General features: G+C 45.4%; 1 protein-coding gene across 3 annotated transcripts in view; it reads right to left on the bottom strand.

The window, feature by feature from the left end:
* Window positions 1-25,608, bottom strand: part of SMAD9 (SMAD family member 9) — a 76,906-nt gene extending 51,298 nt beyond the window's left edge. For all 3 annotated transcript variants that reach the window (XM_050937262.1, XM_050937263.1, XM_050937264.1), the window contains exon 1: window positions 25,538-25,608. The gene's annotated coding sequence lies outside the window, so the exon portion shown is untranslated. The remainder of the gene's footprint in view (window positions 1-25,537) is intronic.
* Between the last annotated feature and the right edge of the window lie 539 nt (window positions 25,609-26,147).

Raw genomic sequence — 26,147 nt, 5'->3', positions numbered from 1 at the left:
GAGTTTGGGGGAAGGCGAAGAGAGGCAGGCAGAGGAACAGACAGGCTACTGAAGGGAGTGTGCAGTGTTCTAGCAGTGTCATGGTGTTTGTTGGGGGGTTGTTTTGCTGTGGGTGGTGGTGTTTTGGGTTGGTTTGTGTTTCCCAGATTTACAGGATTTAGGTGGGAAGCCTATGACAGACACAGAGGCAGCAGTTGTAGTGACCCAAGCCGTGGAAGACAATGAAGATGACTGGCTGTGGAAGCTGCAGCATGTACATGATCCTGGAGGGGGTACCTGACAGGAGTTTTGTCTGCATGAACTGCCGCCTGATAGAGCTGATGGAAAAAAAGATCCGAGGACTGGAGATGCAGGCGGAAATTCTGGTCGAGTTTAGAAGGGGGTTCGAGCGGATGATGGAGCAAAGACATGATCAGACTTGCAGATGGAAGCAGGACCAAAGAACTCTGAGGGGAGACTGCTGGGTGAGGAAAGTGGATGGTGGAAGCATGTGACTAAGTGAACCAGGCAGAGGAAAAGACGGGCCAGTGAAGGAGAAATAGAGCTCAGGAACAGGTTTGCGGAGTTGGAAAATGGAGAAGGGGCACAGCAGGTGGTCGCAGATGGTGAGAGGGCAAGTGTAGGGAGCCAGGGTGGCTTCCCTTTGAACCTGAGGGTAAAGAGCCGCTCTCTCAGCCTGAGTGGCAGGGCCAGGCCAAGCTTACTCCACCCCCCGGAAGGGGAGGGGTGGAACAGGAAGGGGTAGCTCAGGGCAGCACCAGGGAGGGAGGCAGACACCGACTGTGGGCTGCTGCCACACCAGGCGAGGCCCTGGACCAGAGGAAACCTGACCTGGAGGAAGGACTGGGGCTACCAGGACTGCCAGCAGCTGAGTACCCAGAGGGACTGGAGAAGTCTGAGGCGGAGGGGGAGCTGGACCTGCCAGCAGCCGAGTACCTGGAGGAGCATGAGCCAGAGGGAGAGCTGGAGCTGCCAGCAGCTGACTATCCAGATGAACTGGAGGGACCAGAGGGACTCGTACGAGCAACCGGGTAGGAAGTAGCCCAGGGACAGAACTGCACCGCGGTGAGTTTATTTTGCGGAAGGACCCCCGCTGACCCAGTGGCGGGACCCTCGCCCCGCCACCGTCAGGGCCCTGGGCTGGTGTAGGCTGCGCCTGTGTTCCCCTACTTGGCCGACTCACATTGGGAGCAGAATCCAGACAGCACCACAGACTTTTGCCGGTGCTCCCCTGCCTGAAGGGCGTGCTACAAACTCTGGCCGGTGCTCTTCCTCCCACTAATTCCCCAGTGACAGAAGCGTGACCCAGGCCGGCCAGTGAGGCTGTAGCTCCCCACCGCCCCCTAGCAGCTCGGTGGGCCAACTGACATAGTTCACAGCAAGGAAGAAGAGAAGAGCAGCTAGCCCTATAAGGAGGGGGGAAGAGTCAATGTAGATGACACCAAACATGAGCCACAGGAGGATATGGGATGGGTTGCAGAGGATTGCAGGGGTGAATAGGAATTGAGGGGACTTGCAGCCAGAGGGAACAGGGGATAGAACAGAGAATCGCACCGTCACCAGGAAAAGGCAGGTCTCCATGATTGGGGACTCCTTACCACGAAGAACAGGCAAGCCTGTAACCAGAGCTGATCCAGAGAACAGAAGGGTGTGCTGTCTGTCAGGTGCTAAGATACGAGATGTGGACCTGAGGCTGAAGAGGCTCCTAACGGGAGCGGGAAAGAATCCGCTGATTGTCCTTCATGTGGGAACGAATTACATAGCTAGATTCTCGCTGGAACATATCAAGGAAGACTATGCCAGGCTGGGGAAGACACTGAAGAAAATGGAGGCTCAGGTGATCTTCAGTGGGATTCTGCCTGTTTCTAGAAAAGGGCAACAAAGGTGTGACAAGATTATGGCGATCAACAGATGGCTCAGACAGTGGTGCTATAAGGAGGGCTTTGGGATGTATGGCCACTGGGAGGCATTCATGGACAGAGGACTGCTCTCTCGGGATGGACTTCACCTGAGTAGGGAGTGAAATAGACTTCTAGGATGGAGGCTGGCACAACCGATTAAAAGAGCTTTAAACTAGGAATTGGGGGGAGATGTCCAGGTAATCTCCACGCCGGATTTTAACATTGAGAGGGAAGAAAACGAAGCAAGAAGGGATACTGTCATGGGTAGGAGAATGAACATACGGAGGAAGGGTACTGTAGATACCAGTCTAATAGGTGATACTGGCGGTAGAATGTCTGGGCATAATTGGGTAAAGAATGTGAGTGAAGCCAAACAGCAAGAATTAAGATGTTTGTACACCAATGTGAGGAGCCTAGGTAACAAAATGGAGGAACTAAAGTTACTGGTACAGGAAATGAAACCGGATATTATAGGAGTAACAGAAACATGGTGGAATAGTATCAAAGGGGTAGCAGTGTTAGTCTGGATCTGTAAAAGCAGCAAAGAGTGCATACATCTGACAAAATGGGTATTCACCCATGAAAGCTCATGCTCCAATACATCTGTTAGTTTAAAGGGTGCCACAGGACTCTTTGCTGCTTTTATGGTGGAATAGTAGTCATGACTGGAGTACAGGTATTGACGGCTATGTGCTGTTTAGGAAAGACAGAAATAAAGGCAAAGGTGATGGAGTAGCATTGTATATCAATGATGAGGTAGACTGTAAAGAAATAAGAAGTGATGGAATGGATAAGAGAGTCTGTCTGGGGAAAAATCACATTGGGAAAGAAAGCTACTAGAGCCTCTTCTGAGATAGTGCTTGGGGTGTGCTACAGACTGCCAGGATTTGATTTGGATATGGATAGAGACCTTTTTAATGTTTTTAATGAAGTAAACACTAACGGGAATTGTGTGATCATGGGAGACTTTAACTTCCCAGATATAGACTGGAGGACAAGTGCTAGCATTAATAATAGGGCTCAGATTTTCCTAGATGCGATACCTGATGGATTCCTTCACCAAGTAGTTGCTGAACCAACAAGAGGGGATGCCATTTTAGATTTGGCTTTGGTGAGTAGTGAGGACCTCATAGAAGAAATGGTTGTAGGGGACAACCTTGGTTCGAGCGATCATGAGTTAATTCAGTTCAAACTAAATGGAAGAATAAACAAAAATAGATCTGTGACTAGGGTTTTTTATTTCAAAAGGGCTAACTTTAAAGAATTAAGGAAATTAGTTAGGGAAGTGGACTGGACTGAAGAACCTGGGGATCTAAAGGTGAAGGAAGCCTGGAATTACTTCAAGTCAAAGTTGCAGAAACTATCAGAAACCTGCATCCCAAGAAAAGGGGAAAAATTCATAGGCAGGAGTTGTAGACCAAGCTGGATGAGCAAGCATCTCAGAGAGGTGATTAAGAAAAAGCAGAAAGCCTACAAGAAATGGAAGTGATCAGCAAGGAAAGCTACCTTATTAAGGTCAGAACATGTGGGGATAAAGTGAGAAAGGCCAAAAGCCATGTAGAGTAGGACCTTGCAAAGGGAATTAAAACCAATAGTAAAAGGTTCTATAGCTATATATAAGAAGAAAACAAAGAAAGAAGTGGGATCGCTAAACACTGAGGATGGAATGGAGGCTAAGGATAATCTAGGCATGGCCCAATATCTAAACAAATACTTTGCCTCAGTCTTTAATGAGGAGCTTAGGGATAATGGCAGGATGACAAATAGGAATGAGGATATGGAGGTAGATACTACCACAACCAAGGTAGAAGCCAAACTCAAAAAGCTTAATGGGACAAAATCAGGGGGCCCAGATAATCTTCATCCAAGAATATTAAAGGAACTGGCACACGAAATTGCAAGCCCAATAGCAAGAATTTTTAATGAATCTGTAAACTCAGGGATTGTAACGTATGACTGGAGAATTGGTAACATAGTTTCTATCTTTAAGAAAGGGGAAAAAAGTGATCCGGGCAACTACAGGCCTGTCAGCTTGATATCTGTGGTATGCAAGGTCTTGGAAAATATTTTGAAGGAAAAAGTAGTCAAGGACATTGAGGTCAATGGTAATTGGGACAAAATTCAACATGGTTTTAGAAAAGGTAGATCATGCCAAACCAACCTGATCTCCTTCTTTGAGAAGGTAACAGATTTTTTAGACAAAGGAAATGCAGTGGATCTAATTTACCTCAGTTTCAGTAAGGCATTTGATACGGTTCCATATAGGGAATTATTAACTAAATTGGAAAAGATAGGATAAGGAACTGGTTAAAGGGGATACTATAATGGGTCATACTGAAAGGTGAATTGTCAGGCTGGAGGGAGGTTACTAGTGGAGTTCCTCAGGGATTGGTTTTGGGACCAATCTTATTTAATCTTTTTATTACTGACCTTGGCACAAAAAGTGGGAATGTGCTAATAATTTTGCGGATGACACAAAGCAGGGAGGTATTGCCAATACAGAGAAGGACTGGGATATCATACAGGAAGATCTGGATGACCTTGCAAACTGGAGTAATAGTAATAGGATGAAATTTAATAGTGAAAAGTGAAAGGTCATGCATTTAGGGATTAATAACAAGAACTATTGTTATAAGCTGGGGAGGCATCAGTTGGAAGAAACAGAGGAGGAGAAGGACCTCGGAGTATTGGTTGATCACAGGATGACTATGAGCCACCAATGTGATATGGCCATGAAAAAAGCTAATGTGGTCTTGGGATGCATCAGGCGAGGTATTTCCAGTAGAGATAAGGAGGTGGTAGTACTGTTATACAAGGCACTGGTGAGACCTCATCTGGAATATTGTGTGCAGTTCTGGTCTCCCATGTTTAAGAAGGATGAATTCAAACTGGAACAGGTTCAGAGAAGGGCTACTAGGATGATCCGAGAAATGGAAAACCTGTCATATGAAAAGAAATTCAAAGAGCTTGGCTTGTTTAGCCTAACCAAAAGAAGGCTGAGGGGAGATCTGATTGCTCTCTATAAATATATCAGAGGAATAAATATCAGGGAGGGAGAGGAATTATTTAAGCTCAGTACCAATGTGGACACAAGAACAAATGGATATAAACTGGCTATCAGGAAGTTTAGACTTGAAATTAGACGAAAGTTTCTAACCATCAGAGGAGTGAAGTTCTGGAACAGCCTTCCAAGGGGAATAGTGGGGGCAAAAGACATATCTGGCTTCAAGACTAAGCTTGATAAGTTTATGGAGGGGATGGCATAAATGGGTAGCCTAATTTTGGCAATTAATTTGTCTTTGACTACTAGCGGTAAATATGCCCAATGGCTTGTGATGGCATGTTAGGTGGGATGGGATCTGAGTAACTACAGAGAATTCTTTCCTGGGTGTCTGGTTGGTGAGTCTTGCTCACATGCTCAGGGTTTAGCTGATCGCCATATTTGGGGGTGGGAAGGAATTTTACTCCATGGCAAATTGGCAGAAGCCCTCGGGGTTTTCGCCTTCCTCTGCAGCATGGGGCATGCGTCACTTACTGGAAGATTCTCTGCACCTTGAAGTCTTTAAACCATGATTTGAGGACTTCAATGGCTCAGACACAGATTTCATACAGGACTAGGTGGGTGAGATTCTGTGGCCTGCATTGTGCAGGAGGTCAGACTAAATGACCATAACGGTCCCTTCTGACCTTAAAGTCTATGATTCTATGAGTCTAGATAAAATTCAGTGCTGATAAATGCAAAGTAATGCATACTGGAAAACAATCGCATCTATACATACAAAACAATGTGATCTAAATTAGCTGTTTCCACAATGACTCCAAGATCTCTTTCTTGAGCCGTTAGTTTCTAAAAACATCCATTTAATGTGCAGCAGCAGTCATAAAAAGAGAACAATGTTAAGAACAATGTTAGTTGTATGCAGTGTGGTAGCCATGTCAGTCCCAGGATATTAGAGAGAAGAGATAAGTGAGTTAATATCAGAAGAGCTCTGTGTAGCTCAAAAGCTTGTCTCTCTCACCAACAGAGGTTGGTTGGTCCAATAAAAGATATTAACTCAACTACCTTGTCTCTCTAGGAACCATTAGGAAAGGGATAGATGATAAGTCAGTAATCATAATGTCACCATATAAATCAATGGTACCTCCACACCATGAATACTGCATGCAGTTCTGGTCACCCCCCATAGGTGCTGGAACAAGGAGCACTGGGGATGTGGCATCTTGAGGGGGTTTCCATCATATGCAGGGTTTACAGTTTGGTTCAATGGCTCTCAGCAGTCCTACTATACAAATTGTTCCAGCGCCCTGTCACCTTATCTCAAAAAAGTGAATATTAGAAATGGAAAAGGTACAGAGAAAGGCATCCCCCCAAGATGGATAAGTAAAAATGGAAATTTTTTATGACCCATTCATAAGCCGACCCTATAATTCAGAAGTTGGCAAACTTTGGCTCCCGGGCCATCAGGATAAGCCGCTGGCAGGCAGAGAAGGTTTGTTTACCTTGAGTGTCCGCAGGCACAGAGGTAAACCTAAGTAAACAGTGTCCTGGCCCGCCAGAGGCTTACCCTGATGGGCTGGGACAGCAACTGGTGGGGAAATTGGGGGTGTGGGGCAGAAGCTGGTGGTCGGGGGAGTAACCCCTGTGACCACCCCCCACATGATCCCACCCCTAGCCTGGGACCCCATACTCTCCCCATCCCATCCCTTCCCACCTTAGCTGGGGCTGGCCAGGGAAGGAGGTCTCTGGCCTGGCTGGAACTGCTCCAGCAGGCTGGGCAGCGCAGCTGCAGCCTGCGAGCCCCAGAGCTGCAGCTGCTTCAGAGGCTGGGGGGAAAGCACTGTGGCCAGAAGCGAAGAGACTCTGACCCCAACTCTTCCCTTCTGACTCTGCTGGCTGTGCTGCCTCTCCTTGCTCCCTCTGTTGGGGGGAGGGGCTATGTCCCACCTCTCCCTCTCTATACCCGTTCATAAGCTGACCCTCTTCTCTGATGCTTCCCTTTTTTACTAAAAAAAATAAAAAAAAAATACCAGGTACTTCTTCACACCATGCACAGTCAACCTGTTGCCGGAGGATGTTGTGAAGTCCAAAACTATAACTGGGTTAAAAAAAGAATTAGATAAGTTCATGGAGGATAGGTCTATCAGTGGGTATTAGTCAAGATGGTCAGGGATGCAACCCCATGCTCTGGATATCCCTAAGCCTTTGACTGCCAGATGCTGGGTCTAGGCAACAGGGCATGGATTACTTGATAATTGCCCTGTTCCGTTCATTCCCTTTGAAGCATCTGGCATTGGCTACTGTCAGAAGACAGGATATTGGGCTAGACAGACCTTTGGTCTGACCCAGTAGTCAGATATTCAGACTCTACTCTGCACACAGCTATTAAGTTTGGGCTGCTCCGAATTCCAGCCTCATGAGAGAAAACAAAACCTGAATAGGAAGGAGCCTTGATGATGACTAGTGTGGATCAGGCCCTACAGCAGGAATGGGGAACCTAGAGAGCCAATGACTAACTCCTGCTGTATCAGTATGGCTGTAAGTACCTGCTATAGGCCGATGGGGAAAATGGGGCACATTTTTTATCTGAGGGGTGTCCCCAGGCATTAATGTATGTAAACAACTGTTCTTGATAAGGTAATGTAATTTTACAATTAGCAGATCTGAAAGCATACGTGGAATACAAACTTACATACGTAAGAATATTGTTCTGAGATTTTTTTCCATTTTGAACAAGGTTTTAAATAAACACATTAATCTCTTCCAGTCAAATTAAATAATTCAACAGTGACTCAGCATGAGTCTGAACACTATTGTTGTTAGTGGGAGAGAAGCCAAGGGTACATGTATAAAAGCAAAAGCAGTGCTCTGCAGACCACATGATGAAGTCTAAGATAAGGCTATATTGTACAATTTCCTTTCATGCTCCTTCACTTCTCTCTTAAAACAATAATTTAAAAAAAAATCTAAATGATCATACAAAGTATAAATGGTATTAAATGCTGCTTTTAGATATACATACCCTATACTGCTATTGACTAACATTATCATCAGAACATCCTACTTCAGTGCTATTAGATTACGGAATACTGCAGGCTGCTCAGCAGACGAAACCATTTGTTCCTGTGCCTAGATGTTCCATTAGGAAATACTTAGGCGGCCTCTCTGCTATGTGCTGTAAAGACAGAAATATGGTAATTCACAACTTAATTTAATTTAAACAATCTTTTAGGACCATATTTGTTTCAGATATAAGCATCTCGTATCGAGCAACTTAAACTGGTAGTGGGTGCCTGCAGCACTGCCAGGTTAAAGTTCTAAAATGCCTTAAGCAACGCTTGAGTGTGACATGTTTCCAGCATTGATGGTCTGACATGTGTTCCTATGCAGATGATTTGAGTCCATGGGAAAAGTGTGTCTCAACTCTGATGATCAGACTCTACAGTTTTACAAACTCATGAGCTTTACCATTTGACCTCCAGTGTTACCACCAGTTCTGGTATCACTGTTTCTGAATTTCAAGCTTTGTGGTGATAGCACATGCAACACTCGTGTGAATGCCTTGCATCATTCAGTCAATAGTTACATCTCTAGCATACCTCACTTTCCACAGAGCTCAGGATGGAAGGGTAAGACAGCATGAAGCCATCTTACTCTTCCACTGACTCCTTCTGCGATAGGAACACCCTTTTAGAGGGACCCCAGGGCTGCTGCAGGCTACAGAATACCCTGGCAGTATGGCTCTATTGAAGCCATGCTGCTAGGGAGTCTGACACAAGAGGAGAGGACTGCAGAGGACACAGAGCCATCATATGCTTGCTGTTTTGTGACCTGATCCAACTCCCAATGAAGTCAGTGAAAAGGCATCTAGTAAGTTAATGGAAGCTGCATCAGTTTGTCCAGTAGGAGCATACAGCCCTGGCATGGTAGAGCCCTGCATTCAAGAATGGATCTTGGGAGTCTCAGACTCTGGGACAATTCAAGTAGTTCCCAATGGTACAGCCAATGGAACTTATTTCTGGACAGAGGACTAGCACAAGGCTTATGCATCACTTATGACCTATTTAAATCCAGTTTTGAGGACTTTAGTGGTGCATAGCCCTTGTGCCGATCTTCTACACGGGTGGATTTCACCCAATAGGTATAATCCTGCTCTTGTTGAAGTCAATGGGAAAAGTTCCACTGGTATTAAAGAAAACAGGACATGGCTACAAGCCACTGTGTAGACAGCAGAAGCCAGTTTTGCCTAATACTGTGTACATACATATCTACAGTAAGAACTGCACCCTACTGCACATTCATCCAGGACACAGTGTAAGATTGTTTTGCTCTCACTGTACACCCAACCAACTGACTCACAAGCAGCACGGGTACAGTCTAGAAAAAGACTGCTGTCATCAGTCTCGGTGTCACTGAAATGGCTAAATATATGCACAGAGTAGATATTCTCAGAGGGCTGTCTAGACATACACTGTGCAATGCTTTGGGATATTGCTAGACACTGGGAAACAGTGAATCTATAGGACAGCAACTAAACCACTACAAGAATCAAAGGGAAAAGAAACCATATGCAGATAAAATGTCTCCAATATAAAGGACTGTGTGTTTAAAGTGATACTATCTGTAACTTTCTTACATATTCCTGTTACAGTTAACACCTCAGATTACTGTAACTGAAAGAGATCATAGGGAAAGAGTGTTTTTTTCCCCCCAGAGGTTTTTCTAAAGGTGTGCCTTTGACACCACTTTGTGAATATTCTGTTTCACTGCAGTCATTTCTTTGTGCAGGTCTTTCACATAGCAACAAAGGACAGAAAAACATTTTTTTAAAATATTAAAGTGTGGTAAAGTCACATACATTTGGGTCTAAAACGAGTACAATGCTTTATCGTAACTAGCTCTTATATAGTGTTTTCCATCAGTAGATCTCAAAGAAAGCAGGAAATCAGTATCATTAGCCCCATTGTACAGATGGAAAATTGAGGCAGAGAGGTGAACTGAGATCAGTGGCAGAACTGGGAACAGAATCCAGGTCCCTGGGTGCAAGTCCAGTGCTGTATCCACTAGGCTACACTAACTCCCATAACAAGGTACAGGAACTAAAGCTGCGGGGGTAAGAAACACAGAGAAACCATTTTGAAAGGGAAAAAAGGGAAACCAGGCAAGCAGACAGCACAGGAGGAAAAAAGCTGAAGGGAAGGAAAAAAATATGAGGTAAGATGGAAGCATTTTACTGCAGCTGCAGATTAAGCATGAAGATGAAAGGGGGCCTGCAGCTGAAGGGAATTCAATGACCCACACACTGAGTTTATTGTAAGCGGCCTGTATTTTGAATTTTAATTTCACATTATCTACACAGTTGAACACTAGGCCCCACCCTCCTTTGTCATTTACAATTTCTAAACCCTGCCGAACATGTCTGAACATGTATACCCTTTAATCTAGCTTTAACTTGTTTATACTAACTGTGACTTGAGAGAAGGATTTTTGATAATGGTAATTCTAAACCTTGTCTTTTTGTCACATGCAAATACTAGCAAAGCACCTAGGGTGAAATCCTTGCCCTACTGAAAGCAATGCGGGTTTTGCTACTGAATTCAACGCAGTCCGGATTTTATCCCAGAAATGTTACCCTTAAAGAATTCTCTCACTCACTCACCTTTGAATGACATGTAGTGTGATGAGAAAGATCTTCAATCCTTTCTCCCTGAGCACTGCATCCGTCCCTGCCCTCTTACCCATGATTCTCAAACTACTGCAGCTGTATGGTACTGCTAGTGACTCCCCATGCCCGATCGAAAGAGAGTCAGCCACTTCTACAGCATCAGATCTCTTAGCTCGGACCCTGCAGGGCCTTCTTAGGGTACGTCTATACTGCAATAAAAGACCCGCGGCATAGCTGCAGCTGGCCCAAGTCAGCTGACTCGGACTCGTGGGCGTTGGGGATATGGGGCTAAAAACTGCAATGGAGATGTTTGGGCTCAGGCTGGAGCACAAGCTCTGAAAATGCATGAAGGGGGTGGGTCACAGAGCCTGGGATCCAGCCTGGGCCTGAACAATACAATAGCGTTGCGGGGTTTTATTGCAACATAAACATACCTTTTCAGGGCTGGCATCTGTGAGTGAGGAGGAGTCAGGTTCTCCCAATCTAGCAAAGAATCCAAAAGATGGATAATAAGGCTAAATTAACTTTCTTACACAGGTCCTTTCACTATGGAACCTTAAAGGGGGTAAGAGTCTCAGGGCAGCTTCAGGCTGGAGCAGCAGAGAGCCCTTGAGCCAGTATGGAAGCACACTCAGCATTCATGAAGATATCTCTGTGTCTCCAATAAATCCCTGACATCTGTGTAGGACTCACAACACCCATGGGGGCTTCCAGACTCAACCCTCGGTTACATCCACGGGGGTCAAATCGCCTTTCTCTGCACACAGACGCGGGAGGGATTCTGGGCCTTTCAGATTTCTTTATATGGCATTTTGCCAAACCCTGTCATTCTTTCAAGTCTTTCCATTCACTTACTGTGATTCACACAAATGGCCCAATCCTGCAGCCCTTCCAAACCCCACTGTAATCAATGGCAGTTTCAGATACAGAGCTTGCAGGATCAGGGCCAAAGGAAGTATCAATTGTCTTCATCTGAGATGGATATTGCTCTGATCTTACAGTTTACTGCTGTGATGGGAGGAGCAATGCAAGAGAATCACTATGGATGCAGTGAAGTAGAGCGGCCTCCCTTCACTACAGAGGGGGTTAACTCCCCATGGTGGGAGTAGCTAACCCCGCCCCACCCCCCTTGCAGGAAGTACACAGGCAGGACAGGAAGTATAAGAGTAGGACTCTGCAGTTGGGGCCAGACTGGAGAAGGAGGCAGACAGTCCCTCCCAGAGAGCTGAGCCCTCAGCAGAATCCAGGACCAGCCGTGGGGAAGAAAGTCTACCCACTGCCCCAGAAGACAAAAGACCCTGAGAAGACACCAGAGTAAGGGTCACCTGACTGTAAATCTGAGAGCCAGAGCTCAGCCAGAGCAGCACCAGCCAGAACCAGTAGGAAGCAGCCCTGAGAAACAAGAGGTTGGTTCAGTTGCACTGCCAGGATGTGAGGCAGCAACTGCACATTTCTCTGTGGCAGGATCGCCCACTCCTGCTAGGGCCCTGGGCTGGGACCTGGTGGAGCAGGTCCCCTTACCCTCTGACCCCAGTCCTGTATGCGGGGCTGTATGCACACTAACCTTTAAGCCAGAAGGCTGAAGTCAGACAGTTGCTGTTTGCCTCATCAGAAGGGCCATAGACTGTTTAAGTGCTTAGAATATGCCTAGAGGGCCAGGCCCACAGACTATTGTTCCCCCTGGCCAGGAGAACAGGACTACTGGCTCACTGAGGTGTTCGGAATCCTCCTTCTGGAGACCTGAACTGCTGTTCGGCTGACTTGCATGGTCAAAGGTCAGACCACCTGACGAACATCCAGTAGGCGTGCAGACTTCCTGATGCCACCAGAAGGGAGTGCCCTTGACCCCGAGAGGGAAGAACAACATGATGGAGAGCTCAGGCATCATCCCACCCCTGAGTCAAGGGGATGAGCCAAGGGCTGACCAGAGACCACCCTACTGAAGCGGGACAAAAAGAGACCCCCCTGTGATGGACTCATGGAAAGTCAGCAGCAGCTCCTTCAACAGCTGGGCAGTCAGCAGCAACAAGAGAGTTGGGGGCCCAGCACCAGCAATGTCTGCAGCAGCTCGCTACCCTACTACAACACCTCTTACCCCTAACCCTGGTGGAGAAGCGACTCAGACTGGCCCTGCAGCTCCTGTATACCTGGCTAAGATGAGCTCCAACAACAATCCGGAGGTCTTTCTTGTCATGTTTGAGTGGACCACCTCAGGAGCCAACTGGCCCCCTGAGCAGTGAGCCATCCTTTTGGCTCCATACCTAATGAGCCCAGCCTAAGTTGTGTACCAAGGACTCCTAGTGGCCGACACCCAAGACTATGGGTGCCTGAAAAGTGATGCCCTCGACATCACGCCCAAGACACATCAGCAATGACTGTGCAGAAAGACATATCCACCCGGGGCCAGGCTGAGGATGGTTGCACAGCAGCTCAAAGATGCATGGTGGCGGTGGTTACAATCTGAGGGCTTGTCTACACTTACAGGAGGATAGACACTGTGGCGATCAACGCATCAGCCATCAATTTAGTGGGTCTAATGAAGACCCACTAAATCAACCGCCGATCCTTCTGCCATTGACTCCTGTACTCCACCTTGTCATAACATTTCTTCCCAGATCTGGACCTTAGCGTCGAAAATATGGGTGTTAGCATGAAAACCTCCAAGCTTAGTTACCAGCTTGGACCTGGTATTGCTGCCACCAGCCAGGAATTATACAGTGCCTAGCTCACTGTGGTCTCCCCAAAACCTTCCCTGGGGGACCCCCAGACTCAGATTCCTTGAGTCTCACAACAAAGGGGAATAAACCATTTCCCTTCCCCCTCCTCCCCTCCAGGTGTTCCCTCCCTGGGTTCCTGGAGAGATATACAGATTCAAGCTCCATGAATCTAAACAAAGGGATTCCACCCTCTTTACCTCCTCCCAGATTTCCCCACCCTGGGGATCCTAGGATACTCCCTGCTTCAAGTCCTTGAAACACAAGTACCGAGAGATCTACTCTCTCTCCCCCCTCACCCAGAGGGTATGCAAAGTCAGGCTTAGTAAATCTAACACAAAGAGATTTTCCCCCTCCCTTCGTTTCTTAGCCTTAACCAGTGAAAAACACTCAAACAGGTCTTAAAAAGAAAGCTTTATATAAAAAGAATGAAAAAAAGACATAAAAGGGTCTCCATATCAAGGTGACAATATACAGGGTCAATTGCTTAAAGGAAAAATGAATAAACAGCCTTATCCAAAAAGAATACACTCCAGCAACTATACACATGTAAATACAAAAAAAAACCCAAAAAAACAATATAAACCTATTGTCTTACTATCCTTGTACTTACAACTTGGAAACAGAAGATTAGAAAGCCTGGAGATTCCTGTGGTCACTCTCAGAGCCGAGAAAAGAACAGACCAAGAACAAAGGACTCACACCCAAAACTTCCCTCCACCCAGATTTGAAAAAGTGTTGTTTCCTGATTGGTCCTCTGGTCAGGTGTTGTTTGTTACCCCTTTCCAGGTGAAAGAGACATTAACCCTTAGCTATCTGTTTATGACACACCTAACTGAAGAGTAAGGGGAGTCGACGGAAGAGCGTCTCCCATCAACATCATGTAGTGTGGACCCTGTGATAAGTAGATCTAAGCTACATCGATTTGAGTTACACTATTCATGTAACTCAAATTACATAGCTTAGATTGACTTTTCCCTTTAGCGTAGACAAGGCCTGACTGGCATACCAAGGCCAAGGTCACTGACAGGTGTGCTGGAACAATTTCTGCACATCCTCCCACCATAAGGAAGCATATGGGTCCTTTGCCAATGGCCAGCGACTCTGAATGAGACAGTCATGCTCATGAAGAATTTTTTAGCCGTGAGATCCCTGTTAACCCTGGAGCTCATGCCTCCACCCTGACGACTTCGCTACCAAGAGAAGAGAGGACCCAAAGCCAGTGAACAGCCCCAGCCCCGGCCCAAAATGCAGCAACAGACGGGACTTCGCCAACCCCCAATGATCACCCAGAGCATCTAGGTGAACCATCATGCCTCCGGACATAGTGAGGAAATCCCAAACCCCAAGTGAGCAGACCTGCTTGACAAAACCCGAGGACAGGCCCAGGTGCCCTGCAACTGGCCCAGGTTTCACCTGTGGCCATTTCAGCCACCTCCGCTGGGAACATACAATGATGAGCTGTAACTTCAGACAGGTCTCGACCGGGGAAGCTGGAGTCCATAAACAACCCTCTAGCAAGCTGACAATCCTGGTGGAGGTTGGCAGGGTGCAGGTCTCCACACTCAGACTTGGGGTCTGGGCAGACCTCATCCGCCAAGACCTCATTAGGACCCCCAGTCCCACAAGAAGGGATCATCTGCCTCCAGTGCATTCACAGGGATGTGAAGCCCTATTCCACTGCTCAAGTCACCAGGATGGTAAACAGTGAAACTAGGATCATGACAGGCTCTGGCCTTTAAGCCAGCATATCCAGTCATCCTTGGCTGCGACTGGGGGTAAATCATGGAGGTTCCATGCACCGCAAATCCCAAGTCCAATCATCCAGAATTGGTGTTTGAGGAAGACCTCCCTGAAGGGATGAGGGAGATGTCCAGTGACCTGAACAGAGTGTCTGGGAATGTCAAGATAGGAAGCTTGACACTGCTGACAAGGGGAACACCCCAGTGCAACCCTGTGACAAAGAGCTGTCGAATTTGGGGGCAGGTTTTGGCCAAGATCAGGAAGACTCCCATGCTTAGTTGAGCCTATGAGCAGTCAGCATCAATGGGAGAGTCACGGAACCCTGCCGGGCAGCACAATACCCCCAATTCAAGAAAACAGGCAATGCCTATACCACATTGACCTCAACCCTCAGATGCAAGAAACCCAAAATCAGTTGGTGGTGCCCCGGTGCCATCAACAAGCCATTCTGCAACTTGACCATGACGTCCACACCATGGGACACTTGGCTATGAGTAGGGCACTACCAAACTCATGGCCATGAAAAATATGTCACAGACCATGAAATCTGGTCTTGTGCAGTTTTATCTATACTATAGGGTAAAAGTATACAAAAGTAAAGTGTTTCTCACACTGGGGATCCTGACCCAAAAGGGACTGCAAAACTATTGTAGAGGGGTTGCGGTACTGTCACCCTTACTTCTGCACCGCCTTCAGAGGTAGGCGGCTGGACAGCTGCTCTCCAGTCACCCAGCTCTGAAGGCAGCACAAAAGCAAGGATGACAATACTGCAACCCTCTCTTGGGTCAGGACCCGCAGTTTGAAAAATGCTCACTAAAGGGCTTTGCATGTTTATATTTTGCTGTTTTTAAATACATATTCATCCTTTGTTACAACACCATGAAATTTAAGATTTAAATATCTGAAACCATTAAATTCAAGATTTTTAAAATTCGACAACCGTGAAATTTACAAAAATGGACCACGAATTTGGTAGGGCCCTATGTATCTTGCAGAAGTTTCCCCCAAAAATCCTCCAACATTGGGACCAATTCATCCCACCTCTACTACTGGCCATCTGGGAGGTCCCACAATCATCAATGCAATTCCCCTCCTTTGAGCTGTTGTATGCCTAGCAGCCACAGATGTGGGAGAGCTGGGAACAGGTACTGTCCCCATCACAGGGTTTCCTGCAATGACTTACAGCCATGAGAGCAGCTGGTGAGAGTAGAGGTCTTAGTGAGAGAAATATCTCCACAGCGCACAGAAGGCCAAAGAGCAGACCTACAAGGGAGCCCGGGAGAAAACCTTCGAACCCAGTGAGAGGGTTGTCCTCCTGCTCCTCTCAGATGAATCAAAACTGCTAGCCTGGTGGTAAGGTCCCTGTGAGGGTATCTGCCGGGTGGGGCTGGTCACCTATGAGATCTGGCAATCAGACAGGAAAAAGAAACAGCAAGTCTATGATATAAATCTCCTAGACAAATGGCAGATTTGAGAGGGGCTGCTGGATTGCCCCATATGTCCCAAAGACAGACTTAGGACCCCCATCCCGACTGACTCCGAAGAGCCACAGATTGGGAACAACCTGACCCAAGAACCAAAGGCAGGTCAGGACTCTACTAAAAGTGTTCCCTCAAACCTTCAGAGCCTGACTGAGACAGACCACCTTTGTGCAGCATACAATATTGACAATGGCAGGGACGATTGTCTGAGAGACCACTCAGCCCCTGCTGCAACGAACATGGGAGATAATGGAAAAGGAGATACAGGCCACGTTGGACCTGGGGGCGGTTGAAAGGTCCCAAAGCAACAGCCCCATCATCCTCTTCCTGAAACCTGACAGGACCCTTAAGTTTTGTGTTGATTTTAGGAAGGTAAATGCCATATCCAAATTTGAGTAAGTCGGTTGAATATCAGTTCAGGTCTCCAGCAAGAGAGTTCTGCGTACAACAATAGTCTATGGAGCTGACTCTCTGGATCGGGCTAAACACTTAAACAGTCTATGGCCCTCAGCTTCCTGACTGGGGCAAACAGCAACAGTCTAGGACTTCAGCCCTCTGGCTTAAAAGTTAGTGCACATCCAGTCCCTCATACGGGGCCAGGGTCAGGGGAACCCAGGCCCACCCTATTCCACCAGGTCCCAGCCTAGTATATATACTAAGCAGCACAATTACTCAGAATCATCTCCCTTTGATTGTACTAGCCTTCTGGGTATTAAAGTATTACCTTCCTAGGGAAACTGGTGTCCATGTCTATATATAAATGAGCCATGCTCGGCTTCACCAGGGGCTGGTCTACAAGAAAACTTACATTGGCATAGCTATGTCTCTCACATGTGTGAAAAATCCACGACTCTGGGAGAGATAGCTATGCCAATTTAACCTTCCTGTAAACAGCATGAGGTTGATGGAAAGATTCTCCCATTGACCTAGCTACTGCCTCTCGGGGAGGTGGATTAACTACAGTGACAGGAGAACCTCTCCCATTGTCATAAGTAGTGTCTACACTGAAGTGCTACAGCATCTCACCTGCGCCACTGTAACACTTCAAAGTAGACACTACCTACGCCGACAGAAGGGGTTCGCTGTAGTTAATCCACCTTCTCCAGTGGCAGTAGCTTGCTGGATGGAAGAATTCTTCCATTATCCTAGCATTGTCTACATAGGGACTTAGGTCAGCTTAAGGACAAATGTCCTAGGTTTTACCTCCACTCTGAACTTTAGGGTACACATGTGGGGACCTGCATGAGAACCCCTAAGCTTAATTACCAGCTTAGATCTGTTTGCTGCCACCACCCAAATTGTTTAAAGCAGCTGTTTATGAGTCATTTGGGAAACTGTTTCCCCCCCCCAGAATCTTTCCCTCACAAGTACTGTAACCCTTCCCTGGGTAACCTTGAGAGACTTCCCCACCAATTTCCTGGTGAACACCGATCCAAACCTCTTGGATCTTAAAACAAGCAAAAAATCAATCAGGTTCTTAAAAACAAGGCTTTTAATTAAAGAAAAAGGGTAAAAGAAATACCTCTGCAAGATTAGCATACAAGCTACTCTCACAGACAACAGATTCAAAACACAGAGGATGTTCCCCTGGGCAAAACCCTTAGTTACACAAAAGAAAGCCCAATTTGATTATCCCTCTAATGCAAAAAGACAAAGTCACAAAAATAAATAAACATAAACTAATTCATTCCTTCTTTAATACTTACTACCCTGGGTGAATCCTGAATCTTTTCACTCCTGCACAGAACTTCCCTCCTTCCTCTTGAAACATCTTGTCCCCCCATTGGTTCCTCTGGTCAGGTGTCAGCTAGGCTAGGTGAACTTCTTAACCCTTAACTGTCTGTTTATGACACGCCCCCCAAATCATAGACAGTGTTAGATCACAGTGGTTGACCACTCAAAGGTCTGGATTTTTCACACCTGACTGGTGCATAGTTGGGGCTTAATTTTCCAGCTGAACCTCAGATGTTGATTTCAATCGATGATCTAGACCTTCACCAGAATAAAGAACAAGGGCCTAATCATGCAGTCCTTGCTCAGGCAAAACTTCCATTTGAAGCCAATGTTTGCTTAAGGACTGTTGGGAGGGGCCTCCCGAGACCAATGAAAGAGGAGGCTTAACCAATTATTGCTATTATTTATTAGTCTCTAGACTGCCCAAATGATAGCAGGACCCCTTGGTGAATGGCACTATAGATACACATAATAACAGAAGGTCCCTTCCCCAAAGAATTTACAACCTAAATAAACAAGACAGACAAAGACTGGAATGAAGGAAATATTATCCCCATTTTACAGGCAGGCAGAGTCCTGAATTCCTTGCATACCAAGCATTCCCATCTAAGTTGTAGCAATGTCCAACATTGTTTCTAAAAACGAAATGGTTGGAAAAATTAGAGTTAATGGTTTTTAAAATAAATGCTGGCCCTTCTAAAACAAAGTGCACATCCAAATGCCATCAGGACAAACACTTACAGGAAGAAAGGACTGCAGAAGTATTTCAGTGTCAGGGCTGAGCTAGAATGTATTTCCATACTAATCAGATCCTGTAATCCTTGTTATCAATCACTGGTTTCCTGGAGATTTTCCCACGTTGTATAACCATTTTAGGAAAAGGAATAGCTCGGAATTAGATGTTCAACATATTGTAATGGATATATATCTAAAGAGCTGTTACCTAACCTGTACTTAATGTGGACTTTTCATGTAGAGGATATTTTGTGTGGAAAATTTAGTATCTCAGGTCCCTAGAACACAATGTGCTATTTGAGCTATACTGTGCAATAAAAACAAAGGTACTAGATGAAGCAAATGTTATATCTTCATAAGTGTAAAATTTTCCAACTTATTACAGAAGAGATTTTGGGCCCAATTCAGTGAGGTTCCACAAGGTGCTGAGAGCCCTCAATTTTCCCTGAAATCAGGGGAAACCCAAAGGTGTTTGAAACCCTTCAGCATCTGTTCAGCATTATGTTAACACAGTGTGATGTGTTTTACAAAGACATGGTTTGGTGTAGCCGAATGCAAAACAAAATACAGATGAGGTTTCTAAATTCCAGAAGAGAGAACTTTCAGAAGTGATTCCAATCTGATCAACAGCAGGTACAAATAAAGTAGCTATAATTCTATCATTCTCCATTTTCTCCTAAGCACACAATGTTTAAAGTGTGTATAAGGATGCACAGATTTTTTCTTCTTTTCAGTTTTTATAATTTATTTTTTATGTACAGAGAGATTTCAACTTCCCATATTAGCAGTTTTCCACTGAATCACATTAGCGTTGCTCAAGTCATATCACATTCAAATAGTTTTTTCCTAAATGGCTTTCATTGTGTATTACTATGGAAAATGATAATGTAATAAGATTGCCTGCTTGAGCATCCACAGTACTCTGCACTAATAGGTACTCTACAGCATGGAACTCCATGATACCCTTTGGGGCACCCACAATCTCTGCCTGCTGGGGAATTAGATCCAAATATGCCAGTGATAAGGAGGAGTGTTGAGCGCAGGTGGGCAGTGGAGTTATTTGCCTGTGTAAAACATGACCAATGGCAAGGACTCTATCGCTGAAGAGACCAAGGCCTTGGCTACACTGGCGCTTTACAGCGCTGCAACTTTCTCGCTCAGAGGTGTGAAAAAACACCCCCGAGCGCAGCAAGTTACAGCGCTGTAAAGCGCCAGTGTAAACAGTGCCCCAGCGCTGGGAGCGCGGCTCCCAGCACTGTAAACTAATCCTCATGGGGAGGTGGAGTACCCGCAGCACTAGGAGAGCTCTCTCCCAGAGCTGGCTCCGTGACCACACTTGCACTTCAAAGTGCTGCCGTGGCAGCGCTGTACAACTGCAAGCGTAGCCATACCCCAAGTGACAGCAGCCCAGAGGCTGCTGAAGGTGGACTGGGCATTTTCCACTTAGCTCCTGCATAACACAGCTGGATAAGCTCAGGCTTTATATGGGATTTGAGTCACTATAACATGGCTAAGGACCAACACAGCTGGGCACCCATCCATCCAGGTACGTATATAGTCCCCATCAGTTCCCGCTTCCTAATGACTTCAATTGGAGTTGTGTGGTGTTCATTCCCTCTAAAAATCAGAGTATTTTTATAAGAGACAACATGCGGCATTAGGTGCTTAAATTTAAGCACCTGAAGTGTGAAAGTGTCAACCAATGTCTTATTTTCTATTTCAGGCAGCTTTACACCATTTTAAGGATTTCACAGCTAAGGTAAACAATCTAGAAAATTAAATTTAAAAAAATGAATAAAGAACAAACTCAAAAAACAATTCAACTTTATTGAATTTTGGTGACTTCCTAGCACAATCATTTGCATTTAAAAGTATTATTTACACACTACAATACAGTTAGCAAACACTCCACTGCAGAAGCGTGAACCAAATCATGCTCCATGCCTCACATTGCTTACAGAATAGAAGCATAACCAAGTACAATGCAATAGAGAACAAACAACAGAGTACCAGCTAATGGTGACAGACCTACGCCTGCTGCCAGTGAAACCTAGGAAGGAGGGGGAAAAGGAGGCCCAAAACTGAACAAACATCCTGATGTGTTTTTAAATGGACCACAGCTCTGGAGCTTATGGGCAACTCCCATATGAGATCTGAAAGTATGAAGCTTAAATTTAGTGTGAAAGAAAGAAGGAAAGCTGATGCATAGAGATTCCAAAGGGCGTATTTGTGTGGAGACATGGCTGAAGCATAGAGGAAAAGGAACAGGATTTTGGCAGTGGTGTTTCTGATGGGGAGCAAACATAAGGATGCTGGAAAGCTTAAGGCTGCAGTATCAAAGATGTCAAGTATCAGAGGGGTAGCCGTGTTAGTCTGGATCTGTAAAAGCAGCTGCTTTTACGTATCAAAGATGGAAAGTTGCTGCAGAGTGGACTAATGCTGTGGCAGCAGTGAAGGAAAGGAAGGGAGGAATTTGGAGTGTGCAGTAAAGAAAAAAAAAAAAAAAAGAGACTGAAGATTTAGCTGAGGATCTGAAGAAACAGAGAAGTCGAAGTTGTCGCCAAGAGTTCAGATGAGGGGAGGATAGCAATGTTACTGACAATGACAGAGAAAGTGGGAAAAAAGATACAGAAATTGCATTCCTGCTCTGAGAACAGTGAGGATACACAAAGGTGTTCCTAATCAATGGGGGGGAGCATAGGGTGAATTTTGCAACCTCAACCTTAAAGTCAACCACCAGAATGATGTGGATTAGCTCTGTGAAGATATGTTGCATTTGAAATTAAGTTGGAAAGAAAAAGCCAAAGAAATTTTCTACATCTGTGCGCCTACTGAGGTGCATAGGAGTCCCCAAAATATATCTGCCTGAAGGTGTTACACCTCTTTGCCTTATTTGCTGCAATCCTGATTCCAAACTTAAAGAAAGTCTATATCTTGTTTGTATAAGGTGTTGCAACAATTCCTGCAGAACCCTTTAATGGTCAAAACCACATTTGCCTAAAGCCACATGCATATGCAATACAAATCTGGTTAATTAGCTTAATTCTAATTCATATGCATTTACTAGAAAGGATTTTAGTAGTCTTGGTTCCAATCTTGCAACTCTTTAGTACTACTCTCTTGAGTAGAGATTGCAAGATTTTCAGTTAACTAAAAATAAACAATAGATTTGGCATTGCATTCTCAGGAGCAGTCCTAGGTTCTTTATTATAAGCACTTTTTCATAAACATTAATCTTATTATTTGAACGTGATGCAAAAAAACTGCCAAAGAAAATGAGTTAGGTTATTTTTTTGAATGGTCATTTTACGAAACTGAATTCTGTTTCTAATTTTTTCTTATGCCAAATGCTCTCAGACAGTACTAAACCAGCATAAAGCTCTCATTGTCTTTTACTTATTATTTTGTGCAGCTAATATACAGATAAACATTCATATTATTGTTTATACCAACCACCAGCAGGAAATCAGAGAGTCAGGAACAACCACCAATTGCATACATGGTTTTTTTGCTATATTGTTTGAACTTAAAATATTTACCATGCTTTCTTCCCCACTCTGCACTTACTTCCAAAGAACATTCAGAGCAAATAGAATCTATACAAACGCTCATTCGTAATTGTTACATTATATTATTTGCAATGGACAAATTACTCAAAAGCATATTTTCTTCCTTTTGGCCAGCTTTAGTCTGTGAACTTCATTTAAATCAGAAGGCACAGTTCCGCTGATCCTGGAATTGCTGCTAGCCACTGTCATCAGTAGTAATACTCTACTTAGTGCTTTGGTTAGAGGTCACTAATAATTAACAGCTATCCTCCTCTGAATTAAACAAGGGGAAAATAAAACTTTATCAAGATGGATTAGCCTGGCCACTAGAATTACAACAGTTTAGTATTCAAGAGAGAGGACTGTGGGACCCTATCTCCCTGACTGATAACAGCAGAGAGTTAAGATGAAGAAAGTTTGTAAAGAAAAGAAGGGGGGAGGGGGAATTAACTGTCCAGTGTTTTGTGACATCTTTTATTGTTTATCTAGTCTGATTCCAGGGGTTTAGGCCCAATTATGTTGAAACTGAAGACACTGTGAGTGCTTCCACTGATTTCCAATGGGAGCAGCATCCAGACCTTCGTGATATTTGATTCCTCTAAATATATTTCTATCATCAACATATGTTTTGGGCATATATGTATGTGTCTCTTGAGTTTGGACAAATGTGTTAAAATAAGATACTTACCTATCACACAAGCGCATTGTGAAAATGAGTGTTGTAAGGCACTGAGGATGTACACCACTGTATTTTATTTCAGTTTATACATAAACAAAAGCATCTATCCCAGACTCTGGGTACCTTTAATAATTTTACAACCTTAAGTACCACAGGGAGTGGCTAAAAAAATACACTAGATCCATATTTTAGTCATTTTTGCAAAACTGCTCGTGTTTCTAAATGTCAGGAATAAAGTGAAGAAGAAAACATTTCTCTCTCCTTCTCCTGAAAAGCCAGACAGAGATGAGAATCTGAAGCCACTGTAGACCTCAGTAAACATATAACATATATATTTCTCAGCAAATTTCATTTACCAAAAACTTTGCTGATATAAACTTATTTGAACTGGTATAACAAAGGAAATGTTGTAAAAATTACTTCCCTGTTTTAAAAGCGAATAGGAAACAAACACAAACCAGCCAAGTGTTAGTGCAGATCAGCAATGGCACTGGTACCTATCAAATCTAAAAGAAGGGAGTTGTCTGGCTGAATAAAAAGGATGAACTTTGAGAGATGACAGTTGTCCAAGCCATTGCTATGAGGATTCATTGCTCACAGTCACATTTTATAGTACTTCCTTTAGATTACACCACAGAAGATTAGAAGATAATGTGCTCCTAATATTTATAAACATGTTTTTATGTGCATCTCATTTATAAAATACTGAATCTGTCTTATCTGCACTGTCCTTCCTGCACAACCCCAAACCTGAATACAGTCCAAGAACTTGTACCTTATTTCCTACTTCTAAGAGTTTAAGGGAAAACTCATTCATTGAGAGGTTGCCTATTTTTTGTCAATTTCTTTTTTCCTTATATCTATTTAGACTAAACCAGGGGTTCGGGATCCCTCAGGGGGTTGTGAGATAATTCCATAGAGGAGTCGGGAGCTGTCAGCCTCCACCCCAAACTCTGCTTTGCCTCCAGCATTTATAATGGTGTTAAATATATTTAACAAGTGTTTTTAATGTATAAGGGGGAGTCACACTCAGAGGCTTGCTATGTTAAAGGGGTCACCAGTACAAAAGTTTGAGAACCACTGGAGTAAACATTTAATTATACATGTATTCTTCATTTTCATTCACATTGATGAGACTCCTTTAAAGCAAGTACCACTGGTAACAGTTTGTACACATTTAGACTGAAAGTACAAATATCTGGAAACCACTCACTATATTATACAACAATTTAGAAATTGAACCAACTATGAATTTCCTCCATTTACGCTGTTCAGGCTCGCTTAAAAAAATAAAATAAAATCAGGCGACTTCCCATAGCTGAGATTATTGTTTTGGAAATCCTGCTCAATGGCAGTAATTGCTTGTCCAAAAGACACTGCTCAGATTCAGACTGATATGCTAGTTACACAAATGTGCTAACAAAATCTGACAAATACTGATGTTTCATTGGCAGGTATTTCCAGTAGCAAGATTTTTAGACTACAAAATGCAATGTGATGGGGAAAAGTGTTTCAAAACGTGCCATGTGGGTTTTTTTCCGCTAAATGAGAAGGAAAGAAATCATAATAGTGGGACGACATGTCAGCGTTTAGCCATCCATAAAAGTGTTTTGCCTTGTGCTCCTCCTTTCGATCACAATACTGGCGTCAGTTTGTCTCCTGTATCTGTTTCCCCCTCCCTCCCTCTTGCAAATATCTGGCATAGGAACAGCCAGCAAAGAGGGGAAAAATCAAGTTTTTTAACACAAGGAAACGATCCGCGTAGCAGCCTATAAACACTTGAGAAGCACATTCTTAACTTTGTTTTTAAATGCCTACAAGGTAAGTACAATGCAGAGCAATTAAATGGAAAAGATCCACGCGACCACCCCATGGGAGAGGCCATTTCTTTCACTGCGGCCCCTGCACTGTAATTATACAGCCCTGGACAGAAGTGCGTTTTCCTCTGGGTCAGCACGGGAAAGTGTGCCCCGAATCAGTGCCTGGCCAGACAACGATGCCTGTGCAGAACCGGCAGCCTCCACCCCAGGCGCACACACCCTGCTGCAGCTGATCAGTTTCGGGGCGGGCAGGAAGCGCGTTCCCGCCTGCACTCACGGACAGCAGGACACTGACAAAGGTCCCGTCCCCCCAGCACCCCCATCTCTCCTGCCATGCAAACGGGCCAGGCTCGGCACCTTCCTCCCAAGGTGCGGGGCGCGCACGTGCCGCAGGCTCCTGCCAAGCGAGAAGTTTGCAAAGCCGCGGGAGGTCTGCGGGCAGCCTCGGCCGCCCCTGGCCGTGGGGAAGCCCCACGCCGCGTCTCCGGCTTGCGTGGGGAGGGGAAAGGAGGCTCTTACCTGCCGCTCGCGCCTCGCCCGCGCGTCTCTCTGCGGCTCGCACAGCCACTCGCTGCCGCGGCGGGGACGGGGCTGCAGCAGGGGCCAGCAGCAGCAGCAGTCCCGGCCGGCGTCAGTCAGGCTGGAGCCGCCGAGCCTGTCTTAGTGCGCCGAGCTGGAGCGCGGCCAGGGAGAGCGTCTGCCTCGGTGCCGCCCCTGGGCGCTGCCCACGCCCACCCCAGCCGCGCGGGAGGGGTCCAGGGCTACTCCGGGCCCCTGTTCCACTCCCGCCACCAGCAAGGCGCGCCCCTCAGGGGGGTGGGGGGGCTTGGCATTCAGTGAGGGGAGCCCAGCGTGCTAGGCGCTGTACAAAGAGGCCCCAGCGTGCTAGGCGCTATACAAACCCTAAAAAGGTTCCTGGGGCCCCCTTCACTGGTGTGTTTCACACTCCTAGAGGAGCTAGGACTTAACTTAGGTGCTTTCGGGAGGCTGGAGAATCCAGCTCGCCAGTGTGATTCAGCCCCCAGCATCCATGGCAGTTGGAAAGGCAGGGACGTTAGCTGGAGAGGATAAGCAGTAGGTCACCCCTTTGCATCCCTCCATCCAAAGAAGGATCATTCCCTGCAGAGGG

Source organism: Gopherus flavomarginatus, chromosome 1 (assembly GCF_025201925.1).
Source record: "Gopherus flavomarginatus isolate rGopFla2 chromosome 1, rGopFla2.mat.asm, whole genome shotgun sequence".
NCBI lineage: Eukaryota > Metazoa > Chordata > Testudines > Testudinidae > Gopherus > Gopherus flavomarginatus.
This window is presented reverse-complemented; position numbering and strand designations above follow the sequence as displayed.